The sequence below is a fragment of the Callorhinus ursinus genome, unplaced genomic scaffold (genome assembly GCF_003265705.2).
Source record: "Callorhinus ursinus isolate GAN/ISIS: 27379988/994484 unplaced genomic scaffold, GSC_fseal_2.0 scaffold48, whole genome shotgun sequence".
NCBI lineage: Eukaryota > Metazoa > Chordata > Mammalia > Carnivora > Otariidae > Callorhinus > Callorhinus ursinus.
The window spans coordinates 7,705,196-7,717,718 of record NW_027397110.1 but is presented as its reverse complement, the minus strand read 5'-3'; the positions used below and the strand labels follow the sequence as shown (position 1 = coordinate 7,717,718).

The 12,523-nt window shown below is 40.4% G+C and overlaps 1 long non-coding RNA gene and 1 pseudogene across 1 annotated transcript; both read left to right on the top strand.

The window, feature by feature from the left end:
• Positions 1 to 1,583: 1,583 nt before the first annotated feature.
• Positions 1,584 to 12,013, top strand: LOC112831447 (uncharacterized). Its single transcript, XR_003210144.2, has 3 exons — positions 1,584 to 1,743; positions 11,682 to 11,783; positions 11,881 to 12,013. It is a non-coding gene; the product is annotated as an uncharacterized lncRNA (long non-coding RNA).
• Positions 3,398 to 4,253, top strand: LOC112831322 (nascent polypeptide-associated complex subunit alpha pseudogene; annotated as a pseudogene).
• Positions 12,014 to 12,523: the final 510 nt, after the last annotated feature.

Genomic DNA, 12,523 nt, shown 5'->3' with positions numbered 1-12,523 from the left:
TTCGTTCTTGAACTTGGCATTAGATGGTGGGCTAGCCTGGGAAGAAAGCATAATAAGGGGATGCGGAGGTTGCACACAACCCTGCTTGTCATTCAGTGGACCACACAGGTACTACACTGGGGGGTGTTGCCAGGTGTCACCTCAACCCCACCTGAGCCAGAGAACCCAGTCTTCTTTTCTGCTGCTTGGTTACACATGCTGAGACAAGGTGGTTTTAGAGGCACCAAGAGGGCACATCTCTGACCCTCACAGCTGAATCTAAGTATTCCTTGTCACCTTCCTGCCTATTTGGCTGCAGCCAGAGGGAAGGGAAGAGGAACATACCTAGGCTCTGCAACTTGTCCCGTTCTGTTCTGTTAGTAACACCTCCTTGGTAGTGCACAAAAGTCCTCCCATCAAATCTCTGGCAACTGATGATGCTCTATCTCTTTTTCAGGCGAAAGATTTATGCGATCTGAAGAGAAACCAGAGTGTGCTCTATCTCTTTTTCAGATAAGCTCAACTGTTCATCGGAGAAACAAGCTTACACGCAGGAACGTTATCTTCCGTACAACTCAGTATCATCTTAATCCAAATGGAGAGCTTCTGTGTTGGAACATGCAACGAAACACAAGGTACAGTCTCTGTTCTCCTGGAGCTTACAATTCAGCTGCATGAAGAAATGGCAATACAGGAAGATTTGTAGATCCTAACTTTAAAGTACATGAAAGTAAACAATCTTGTGTTGCTGGTTGTCTTCCACAATAGCTGTAAGCTTCTTGGGGGCTGGGATTGTTTTGTGTTGCTTCACACATTCTGTGGTGTCTCCAGAGTGCCTTGAATACAGTAAGGCTCTTTAGTTCATAAATATTTTGGACTAGAAATTACATGACACACCTGAATATATAGCCGGCAGGTGCCTCTATCCTAAGGAGGGTGAGGTGCTTCCTCTCCGAAGATGACAAAATCCAGATGACCTGGCTACTCACGGACAAGGGGAGAAAAGCAGATTTTTATCACTCTTTGGGAAACAAGGACTCAATGTCAGGTGAGTCCTGATTGAAGTTAAAAGGGCAGTGCCTTCCAGAAGTCTCTTCTAACTTAAAATGTCAGGATTTCTTTTCCTCAGAAAGGGATATTTTTTTTAAATGTGCCTTGAAATTCCTCAATAAAAAGGCTAGATGAACATTATTTGAGAAATAAGGAATCAAAACCATTGGATGACTATGGAGAAAATAAGTAGATTTAAATTCATAGAAGGGAATTGTTGGGTCATATAGTAACCTGTTGATGGGAGTTATTTTTGGGTGGAAGGCAGGTGAAAGGCATACATTTGTATTATTTGAAGCCTGTACAGCCAGAACATATTCATGTATAACTTCTGCCAATAAAGAGAAGGGAGAAGAGGAAAGAGGAGGATGGAGAAGAGGGGAGGGTGCTATCATTGGTAAGGAAGGTCAGGAAACGTGTTATTTAACTGGGTGCATGGTCATGATTCAACAATACAAGAGTTCTATTGCTAATGTTGAAAGAGGAAATGCTCTTAGTAAGCAACTGAGCAATCTGTGCTTCGGAGAGGAAAACACATGCAGAGAAATGTAGTCATGGGTAGCACGGTGTAGTTGGAGGGTTAGTTGACATAAAGAAGCAATGCTTAGAGAGGCAGGAAGGGACTAGATGATAATCAAGCCAGCAATTCCCTTGTACCTGTTGACTAGCCAACTTCAACCTAAGCCTATGAGATTCTGAATCTACTGGCCTCTGGTAAGCCTTGGGATTTGCTTTTTCTTTAAGCTTTCCAGGTGAATCTGGTTTAGATTGACTTGCTCTAGGCCAGTGGTTCCCAATTGGTTGGTTTGTACATTTCAGGGGCATTTGGCAACACATGGGTACATGTTTGATGGCCACTAAGGGTGGGTATTACTGACATGTAGCGTGTAGAAGCTAGAGGTACTGCTAAACACCCTACAATGCACTGGACAGTCTCCCCAACATGTCAACAGTACCACTTCTGAGAAACCTTGCTCCAGGCTTTAAATAGTGAAATAATACCCAGTCACTTAAATATCTATAAAGCGGTTTCTATGAGCCAGGAACTGTTTTAGGCACTATAGATATAGTGGTGAACTAAACAAAGTCTTGCCCTCAAGAGGCTAAAACTAGAGGAAATAGACCATGACCAGATAAACAAACAAATAAATAATAAAATATTAAGTGGTGATAAGTGCTATGCAGAAAAATAAAGCAAGCTAAGGGAATAAAAAGTGGTTGGTGCTATTTTATTTTTTAAAAAGATTTAGTTATTTATTTCAGAGAGAGAGAGCATATGTGTGTGTGGGGAGGGGCAGAGAGAGAGGGACAGGGGAGAGGGAAATAAGTAGACACCCTGCTGAGCGGGGAGCCCAACACAGGTCTCGATCCCAGAACCCTGAGATCACCACCTGAGCCAAAATCAAGAGTCAGAGGCTCAACCAACTGAGCCACCCAGGTGCCCCAATGGTGTGATTTTAGATAGAGTAGTCAGGAAAGCCTCTGAAGATGACCTGAACAGTACTGAGTGAAGTGACAAAGTAAGAAAGTGACAGAAGGAATGGCAAGTGCAAAGACCCCAAGTCAGTAAGTTGCTTGAGTCTGGTGAACGAATGAAGTTAGAGAGGTAGCCAGGGGTGAGATCATAAAGGGCCTTGGGGGACATGCAAAGGACTGCACTCTATTCTAAGTTTGTTGGAAGTCATTGTAGGGATGAGAGAAAGAGGAAAAACAGAGTCCATCTTACATATAAAAGGATCTTTCTGGTTCCAATATGGAGAAGAAAATGTGTGTGGGGGGTTACCGTAGAAGCAGGGGGATCAGTAAAGAAGCTATTTTATGGTCGTGGGGTGCCTGGGTGGCTCAGTCGGTTGGGAGTCAGACTCTTGGTTTTGACTCAGGTCATGCTCTCAGGCTTGTGAGATCAGGTTCCACACTCAGTGGGCAGTCTGCTTGAGATTCGATCCCTCTCCCTATGCACCCCCCGCCTTGCTCACATGCACACGCACGCTCTCTCTCTCAAATTAAAAAAAAAAAGAAGAAGAAGATGCCCCCTCCCCCAGGCTTCCTTCTTCTTCTTCTTCTTTTTTTTTAAGATTTTATTTCCTTAATTGACACACAGAGAGAGAGACAGTGAGAGAGGGAACACAAGCAGGGGGAGCAGCAGGCTCCCCGCTTAGCAGAGAGCCTGATGTGGGGCTCGATCCCAGGACTCTGGAATCATGACCCAAGCCAAAGGCAGATGCTAAACGACTGAACCACCCAGGCGCCCTCACCAACAACTGAGCCACCAGGCACCCCCACCAGGCTTCCTTCTGCAACAGGCATGGGTCATGCTCTCCCTCACTCTCTTTCTGCGGCCATCTTGGTTCCGTGCTCCCCGCACAAAATGCCTGGTGAAGCCACAGAAACCATCCCTGCTACAGAGCAGGAGTTGCCACAGCCCCAGGCTGAGACACAGGGTCTGGAACAGAATCTGACAGTGATGAATCAGTACCAGAGCTTGAGGAACAGGATTCCACACAGGCAACCACACAACAAGCCCAGCTGACCACAGCCGCTGAAATTGATGAAGAACCAGTCAGTAAAGCAAAACAGAGCTGGAGTGAAAAGAAGGCAGGGAAGGCTATGTCCAAACTGGGTCTTCAACAGGTTACAGGGGTTACAGGAGTCACTATCCGGAAATCTAAGAATATCTTCTTTGTCATCACAAAACCAGATGTCTACAAGAGCCCAGCTTCAGATACCTACATAGTTTTTGGGGGAGCCAAGATCGAGGATTTATCTCAGCAAGCACAACTAGCAGCTGCTGAGAAATTCAAAGTTCAAGGTGAAGCCGTCTCAAACATTCAAGAAAACACACAGACTCCAGCTGTGCAAGAGGAGAGTGAAGAGGAAGAGGTTGATGAAACTGATGTAGAGGTTAAGGACAAAGAATTGGTCATGTCACAAGCCAATGTGTCAAGAGCAAAGGCAGTCCAAGCCCTGAAGAACAACAGTAATGATATTGTAAATGCGATTATGGAATTAACAAAGTAACCATATGAAAATGAGGACTTTTTTTCGGTGTTTCAAAGAATAACTGCAGCTTGGTTTGAAATTTGTACTGTTTCTATCATTAATAAAGTTATGGCTTCTTGTTGGATGAAGAAAAAAGAAGAAGCTATTGTTGTGGTCCAGACGAGAGCAATAGAGACTTGGACTCAGTGGTAGAGATAAAGGGGAGAAATGGTAGGACAGCAATATATTCTGGAAGGATTTGTTATAGTGGAGCAAGGAGGAGAAAGAATGATTCCAAGATTTTTGGCCTGAACAGTTGAGTGAATGGTGATGCTGCTCGTGGAGGTAAGGAACACTGGGAGAGCAGATTTTTATGTAAGAATAGAGACCAATTTTGGACAGGTAAAGCTATAGAAGACCACTAGACATCCAAGGGGAGATCTCTGTTGCCTGTTCTGCCAGGCTCACCAATGCTTTCTATTCCAATAAATGGCACCACCATCCACCCGGATGAGGTGGTCATTCTTCAATCACCCCTGTTTGATCAAACCAGATATGTGACTCACCGGACACATGGCAGCTGTCTTTAAAAATTAGAAGGGTTGTCTCTGAAAGAGTAACATGTCTTTATGGTTCCAATGGACAGAACTAGGACCAGAAGATAAAAACCTCAGTGAGACAGATTTCAGCTCAATATGTGATAGTGAACTGTTGTGTTCTAAGTGTGCTTGAAAATGTATTTTCTAATTTGGGGGTGAATAATTATCAGATATGGCTCAGAAAGTCTTACCCTACCTAATTTTCAGAATGGAGATATGTTAAGATCTCCATGTGCTTGTGGGATCTGTCAGTTTCTTTTTGTAATTCTGACCATCTTATGCATTAGAGTCTATGTTATTAGGTGCATCTAGGTTTAGGACTTTGACCTCTTCCTGGTGATTTATCTATTTTACCACTACCTCGTGACCTTTCCTAACCTGCAAAATGCTTTTTCCTTTAACATCAACCAGCTTTCCGTTGGTTTAGTGTTTGCTTGGTGTATCTATTTTCACCTTTTCACTTTCTACCTTTCTGCCTTATTTTAGTCATGTCTTACTGCCCCTTTCTTTCTCCCTGAAGGTAACAGCTCTCTTGACTTCTAACACTGTTTTTGAGATTTATATAAATGTAATCATATATTAAGTAAAATTTTATGTCTGGTCTCTTTTATACAACATTGTGTGATTCACCCATGCTGCTGAGTATAGCTCTAATTTGTTTGCTTTCATTGCTACAAAATATTCTATTGTTCAAATTAATATGACAATTATTTATTTGACATTAGGTTGTTTTGATTTTATGGTGATTATGAATAAGGTTGCTATGAACATTCATGTACTGGAGGAGTAAGAGAAATAGGGGGAGTCCAACTCATGAAAACTGACTAGGAATGGGGATGAGGTGGGGAGAACTAGTACAAGCCTCTAAAAAAGAATTTTTTTTATGATATAGTAATACCTCGCACCCAGTAGTGATTCATTCAGAACAGAACTGAGCACCTAGGAAATGAAAGGCATTTAACCAAACAAGGAATTGGAAAGTTCATGCACTTAATTCACAGGAGAATTTAGTCCTCAGTTTATTTACCCTTATTTTACAAAATCTTCTAAATATTTGGTTCTCTGGCAGCCTGGTCCTCAGGAGATTAGAAATCGCCTATTAGAAGAGAATGTTCTCAGAGGCAGGCACATTAAGGTCAGAAAAAATGCCAATTAACAACGAGGGACAGGACAATCTGTATTGTAAAAAGCAGACAGATACTGAAAACATACAGCAGTTTGGAAGGACTCTTTGAAGGGACAAACTATCCAATAATCTCCCAAAGGCAGCCCCACCTTACTAGCTAGCATGGTAACACATCACAATTATGTCCAAGTTTTAAAGCAACAGTTGAATTATATGTATTTATTGTATAATATATGATATATTAAATGTATATAATATTTATTATAAACATATAATATGTATGTATCATATGTATTCTATTACACTTAAAGTGGCCAGGAATATTTACCACTTTAGAAAGATTTCTATACAAATGGTTAAGACAAAACAAAGCAATAAATGAAAACAGTTTAGTGCATAAAGAATTAGCATTGCAAATGATGATAGAAATACTGTATTAGCGTATTATCACATGTTGCTGAGAATGGCTAAAAGTGCTGAGTGCTCAGGCCAAGGTTAACGGACTGATTACAAGCAAAGAAACAATGGAAGGTATCTACAAAAAACCCACAGCTAACATCATTCTCAGTGGTGAAAGGCTGAATGCTTTCTGTCCAATATCAGGAATAAGACAAGGATGTCTGCTTTCACCATATCTACTTGACATTGTACTGGAAGTTCTGGCTGAGCAATTAGGCAAGAAAAATAAATAAAAGGCATTCAGATTGGAAAGGAAAAACTGAAAAGTCCTATATGTTCAGATGACACACTCTTGTATATAGGAATCCACTAAAAAACTGTTAGTAAGTTCAGCAAGGTGGCGAGGGATGAGATCAATATACAAAAAATTGTGCCCACTTTGTATGAATACTCTCTCTCTCTTACATGGATGCTGGTAACTAAAATATCTGTTAAAGTATGTTAGATGAATATGCTCCCTGCATTATGCCCTTTACAGCACTTATCTGTACCAAAAATCACCTTACTGGTTTATATGCTTGTCTGTCTCTCTCCATTGCAATTCAAGTCCCACAAGAGTAGGGACATCATCTGTCTTCTTCCCAGTGTATTCCTGCTGCTTAGCAATGTGGCTGGCACATGGCAGATGCTCAAAAATTATTTGTTGACTTCTCAATTAACAGAGTATCCTTGGTATAAGCAACAATACTTCTTAAGCACCATTATTAAGTCTCACTGTTAGGTACTGGAGACACAAGAATGAAACCTGCACTCCATGAACAGGAGCACTAGACGAACAAATAACATAATGTGATAAGGATAATGTTGGCATTCTTGCTTTAATTACCTTGAATTTTTTCTGCTCTTAAGCTTATGAATTTACTTCTCAGCTCCCTTCTGCCTAGACACATCCCATACTTTATTCAGTTCAGACTAAGGTAAGCGTGCATGTACCATATTGTATTTAATATGGTGAATTGCTAAGGTACTTAAATATTAGAGAACCTATGTCTTACTTTTTCGTCAGAATATATATTATCATAGGGATTGCAACTCTAGGTACTCTGGTTTAGAAAAACCCAAGTTCAATACTATGCCCCATCTCCCTCAATATATAAATTCATAGTCACAGAGTACTCATAAAGCCTGGGATGGTGATGAGGATTCGGAGCTCTTAATCTATTGAGGGAGGTAGGTAAGTAAAGAGAGAAATACAACTTAGTGCAGAAGGTACTGGAGAGAGCTCTACGCAGGGTATTATGCTCCAAAAACGACTAAAGAAATAAAAGGCACTTTGTGTGAGGGACAGCCCTACCCCAGCTTGATATTCAAATGATGGGCCTGTTTTTTTTTTTTAACATGGGCATTACTGCATAAACCATACCTCAGGGAAAGATGCGGGTACTCAGAGACTTGAAAGAGTTAAATTCTCAACAAATATGTCAATCAAGTAGTAAAAAAAAAAAAATCCCCCTTTTTCCCCATTGCCTGCATACTGAAACTACCCTTCCATTTTTGGAAAGAAGAGAAACAGTACTGGAAAGCTTTTGAACTTATTTTCTAAGTAGCTTATTTTACTAAACAATCAAAACCATCAAGTAGCTAAAACATATCCATTTTCAACCTTGAGTCCTTTGGCATATTATACCCCTCAAGTCCTCCCTGGAGAATAACAGGCTCACTTCTTCCAGGAAGACAGCATGGTGCTGTGGGAAAGGGTGGGATTTGGAGTCAGAAGACCTCTTTCTGTTCACATCCCACTCTGTCACTGGTTGTGTATCTGTGAGTCATCTAACCATTCTGAACCTGTCTCCACCCTTAGAAAATAGAGATATCATCTGCCTAATTCATCTCAGACAGATGAAGTGAGTACCAAGTAAGACAATCGATGCCAGATTGTTTTTACAAACTACAAAGCAATATATAAGGACGATGATCATATCTGTAGGCCATTGCTTAGCAGGTGCCTGGTACGAATGTACTCTGTAAATATTTGTGAAATAAATTAATATCACAGATCAATGAGAACTCTAGTTGGTTACACCTTAGAAAGCGGTGGAAGCTACTGGCCAAAAACTGCCCTTTGTTTCTTTGACTTCAATTTCTATTGATATTGAGAGCTACTGGCTTTATTATCTGGCCAAGAGAAGACTATAAATTATGGATGAAAAATTAAAAGCATAGGCTTATGCATGGGGGAAGGAAAAAGTAAAAGAATATAATTCCAGCAAAATACCTCCTATTCCATCCCTTGCTTTTATAGATAAAAAAAAAAAAGGTGTTTCCAGGTAGAGCTCCACCAAGTTCAAGCCACAGTTCCTATATAGATTGCTAAGCGGGTCTAAGAATGCTCTTTTTTGGTTTAATTGAGACCAAATTTCACTAAGCATCTCTGACAACAGTGATTTACAATGAGGATGATATAGGAGGTTGACTGCAAGGCCCTCTGGTGGCCTGAAGATTTTTCCGTATCTGCAATTACAAAATGAAAAGAAAGCCCAGCCATTTTCTATCAAATAGGAGGTTATTTATAAATTAAAAAGTCAACAAAGCAGAGGAGCTAGAGTGTATTATGCTAAGTGAAATAAGTCAGTCAGAGAAAGACAAATACCATATGATTTCACTCATCGGGAATTTAAGAAACAAAACAGATGAACATGGGGGGGGAAGGGAGGCAAACCATAAAACAGACCTTTTTTTTTTTTAAGATTTTATTTATTTATTTATTTGTCAGAGAGAGAGAGAAAACGAGGAGGGGTAGCCGCAGGCAGAGGGAGAAGCAGGCTCCCTGCTGAGCAGGAGCCCGATGACGGACTTGATCCCAGGACTCTGGGATCATAACCTGAGCCAAAGGCAGCTGTTTAACTGACTGAGCCATGCAGGCGCCCAAACAGACTCTTAACTATACAGAACACACTGAGGGTTGTTGGAGGGAGATGGGTGGGGGATGCGCTAAATGGGTGATGGGGATAAAGGAAGGCACTTAAGATGAGCACCGGGTGATGTTATGAGACCCCAGCCCAATGTAACCCCACGTTTTGTTTTGTTTTTTTAAAGATTTTATTTATTTATTTGACAGAGAGAGACACAGCGAGAGCAGGAACACAAGCAGGGGGAGTGGGAGAGGGAGAAGCAGGCTCCCCGTGGAGCAGGGAGCCCGATGTGGGGCTCGATCCCAGGACGCTGGGACCATGACCCGAGCCGAAGGCAGACGCTTAACGACTGAGCCACCCAGGCGCCCCATGTAACCCCATGTTTATGGTAATTCACAAAATGATGAACATCAAGTCCCTGCCCTCTGGAATTTGCCATCTAACAAAGGCACAGGGACTAGGATGCAGACGTAGAAGCAAAGGTCGAAGGGGAGAACTATAGAAAGTACTTGGGCTCGGGGCACGTGGGTGGCTCAGCCAGTTAAGCGTCTGCCTTCAGCTCAGGTCATGAACCCAGGGTCCTGGGATCGAGCCCCATGTCAGGCTCCCTGCTCAGTGGGGAATCTGCTTCTCCCTCTCCCTCTGCCCGAAAGTACATGGGCTTTGGAATCTTTGTAGGATTAAATAATATACGCAAAGCATCTACTATGGCATCTGGTATATAGTAGATGCTCAATAAATGGTAGCTTTTATTATTGTACTTTAGTATGTGATATTTAAGTGATCTCAGCCACCTGCTGGAAGAAATCTAATTTTCAGCTCTAAACTCCTCTAGAACTTTTGATACACCTCATTTAATTCTGTATTTCATAGAAGAATTAAAAGCAAAAGCATCTAAAGCCCACCCCGTGGCATACAGTACTTCTTCCCTGTCATACTCTGAATGGAATTTCTCCTGCAGCTTGGCAAAGTAGAGGTGAAGGGAGAAATAAAGTGTTTACATAGTCCAAAGTGACAATGAACATAAAGGGATAGGTGAAGTTTTAATTTAATAACATAATGTCACAGTAGGCATAACTTTTGACCCAGTAACTGGATTCCTGAACATTTTTCTTAACAAAATAATCAGAAAAGGGCAAAAAGATGCATATATTAAGGATCTTGTCACATTGTTTATAATAGCAAAAAATTGGAAACAACCTAAAAGTCCATCAATAGGAGACTAAGGATACATACACACAGTACAATTCTAGGAAGAACTAAAATTATGATGCAGATATTTGACATTAAATTATGTGAGATGAAATTTTACAGAATTTGGCTGTTCGATTTTATTTTTAAACCCCCCTACCTATAATATACCTGTGATTTCATTTAAAAAAAAAACAAAACAAAAAAACCTATCTAGGGACACATGAGTGGCTCAGTTGGTTAAGCATCTCTTTGATTTCAGCTTGGGTTGTGATATTGGGGTTGTAGGATTGAGCCCCAAACGGGCTCTGTGCTCAGCACGGAGTCTACTTATCTCTCTCCCTCTGTTCCTCCCCCTGCTCATGTATGCTCTCTTTCTCTCAAATAAATAAAATCTTAAAAAAAAATCTTAAAAAAAACCCTATCTAAACATATCTGTGTGTATATATATATATACATGTACATATTTAAACAAGTCTGAAAATAGATATACTAAAATATTAGCAGTGATTTCTAGACATTGGGAATATAGGTATGTATACACACATATATAGGAATATAACTTTATTCTCTTCATTCTTTTCTATATTCTGAAATTTTTATGATGACTATGTATTATTTTTATAAGAAAAAACAAAAGCTAAAAGAAAAAATTTAAACCAAAATAGAAAATACAGTTATCTCCAAGCAGTACAAGCCAGTGAAAGATTGTTGGATAGAGTATCAGGAGGTCTGAATTCCTATTTCTGACGTCCAATCCTTTGCTATGTGATCTAAGCCAGATACGTGTCTCAATTTCCCCATCTATACAGTAAATAAGTAATTTAAATAAATCTCACAATAGAGAATGAGAATGAATGCGTTAGGAAAAAAAATCTGTAAATGTCATACCTACTTGCAAATTAAAAAACAAAAGACTTCCTCAATTTTTAAATTCCCCTTAAGTCTTCACTGCTTTTATTTATTTATTTATTTATTTATTTATTTATTTATTTATTTATTTATTTTAGTAATCTCTACGCCCAACATGGGACTAGAACTCATGACCCCAATATCAAGAGTTGCTTGCTCTACCAACTGAGCCAGCCAGGCACCCTGCTTTTTTAATTTTTAACACACTAACAAATGCATGAGAAAGTATTCAGGATTTTAGCCTCAACTTGGCTCCAAACTGTTTACCAAGTAAACATTTCCATATTGATCAAGATAACGTGTAAGTCTATACAGTAACAGCAGTTCTCAGTAAGCCTGAACCGCTCCTGCTGGCCTATCTTCACAGAGGTGGAACTAAATGATTGTGTTATGTCTAATTTTCAAAATATGTGTAAAATTAGATTTTAAATTCATAGTTATAGGAATGTATCTTTCTTCTTTAGATCCAAGTGTAACTGTAGTCAAAACTGTCAAAAATTGAGGGTCATAAACACCTCTTTTCCCTTGTTGCAGGCTCTCAGTGACCCGAAGATGCTCCACCCCTTCCCAAGTCCAACATGTGTTCAACTCCAAGATCTAGGTTGAGAAGTGTCTAGATCTAATTCAATGTACAAGGTACAAAGCATCATCCTGTTTCTACTTTGCAAATGCTATTTATTTCTTCTGTCAAGAAGGTCCTTTACCTACTTCTTCGTATGTCGCTAATTCATAGGTTGCCTTCTGATCACATAGACGAAGACAGTCAGCCCCAGCCTCTCCACGCTCCCGAAGCAACTGTGAACACTTACATTTCTCATCAGAACTCAGTGGTAAAATTCCAAGTTGTTTTTTGTCTGTCTCCCATACTGCACAATGAGCTATATGAAGACAGAGACTGGATAATCCCAGCAATTGTGCATAGTGCTTGGATATGATAGGTAATATTTCTTGAATAAATGGATAAAATGTTATTCCTAGAATACGAATCTGCAATAAAAGTTCCTCCATAGGGAATCACCTACTTGGCTGGCCATCTACTCTGCCAATGGCGTCTATAAAAACTAAAGCAAAACAAGAATAAAGCACACATGAAAGAATTTGGTGTACCACAAGGTAGATAATTTTGATGACTCCAATTAAAGTAAAGAAATAATGAAGGATAAAGGAGTCAATTGACTTAGCAAAATAAAGTATACTCAAAAAAGTGTGAACTGGGGCGCCTGGGTGGCTCAGTCGTCAAGTGTCTGCCTTTGGCTCAGGTCATGATCCCAGGGTCCTGGGATCGAGCCCCGCATCAGGCTCCCTGCTCGGTGGGAAGCCTGCTTCTCCCTCTCCCACTCCCCCTGCTTGTGTTCGCTCTCTTGCTGTGTCTCTGT